Here is a 1,070-nt window from a genome sequence, read left to right on the forward strand (position 1 = left end):
CTATAGACTAGACTAAAGACTAGACTAGAAAATATCGCATAATGTACTAACGTACCAAAAGAACTAGAAAACTAAATGGCTTAGATATTTGAGGCTGAAATATAAAATCTTAAACATTTCTTAAATCCTGTAAAACCTCACATGTCCAAAAATTTTAACAGTTACGAAATTTTTTTAATTTCGTTCAATATTGTTTCAAATTTCTTATTTCTTTAAAATAATATAAAAATCTTCATAAAAATCTTCATTAAAATAAACACACTTCATCAAGTGTGTAATACTTCCGGTTAATTACGAAAAAAAACTGTAAATGACCAGAAAGCAGAAACTATAGAAAATGTATTAAAAAATGTAATTCAAAACCAATTAATAAAAATCAAAGTTAATATAATAAAAAACAAATCCCCAAAAAATAACAGTAGCCTGGTACGTTATGAAGCATCAAGGGATCGTGTTCTTAATTATATTCTGGAAAACTTCATTATCACCAAAATCGAAATTTTTAGCAGAAGCCAAATCAATAACCAAAAATTGCACATAAAAAGTTATTAGTTTTGTATAAAAAATATATATATTTTGACAAAGTCTCTTTAAGACCCCAAAAATTATAACATACTAAAAGGTCTAGAAATATTAAAAAATAAACTGTTGAACTTTTCAAAGTAAAATATCAAATTACGCCGACACGTACGATTTATTTTGAACAAGAATCAGTAGAAGAATAAGAGAAGAAAGAAAAAGTGAAAAAAGTATCAGATGTATAATCTTCCAACAGAAAAAACACTAACAAAATTTAAACATATTGCAAAAAAATAAACAAACTACTATACGTTTACAATGGAGTAGAAAAATCCTTGAACTTAAAACGAAATTCCTTGTGTTTAAAGAAGCTTTAGGAGAGTTTGTGCCACAAATAACCAGAGCAGAGAAAGAAACGAAAAAAAGGGTTTTAAGTTAAAAAATGCCTAGAATCTAAAAACATAAAAATATCTAAATGTTTTTGTATACGTTTTAACAAAATTGTGCGGGTTGTGTCTGTAAGACACTTTTGTTTAGATTAGAATCCGCAA

The sequence above is a fragment of the Lucilia cuprina genome, chromosome 2, assembly GCF_022045245.1.
Source record: "Lucilia cuprina isolate Lc7/37 chromosome 2, ASM2204524v1, whole genome shotgun sequence".
Classification (NCBI taxonomy): Eukaryota; Metazoa; Arthropoda; class Insecta; order Diptera; family Calliphoridae; genus Lucilia; species Lucilia cuprina.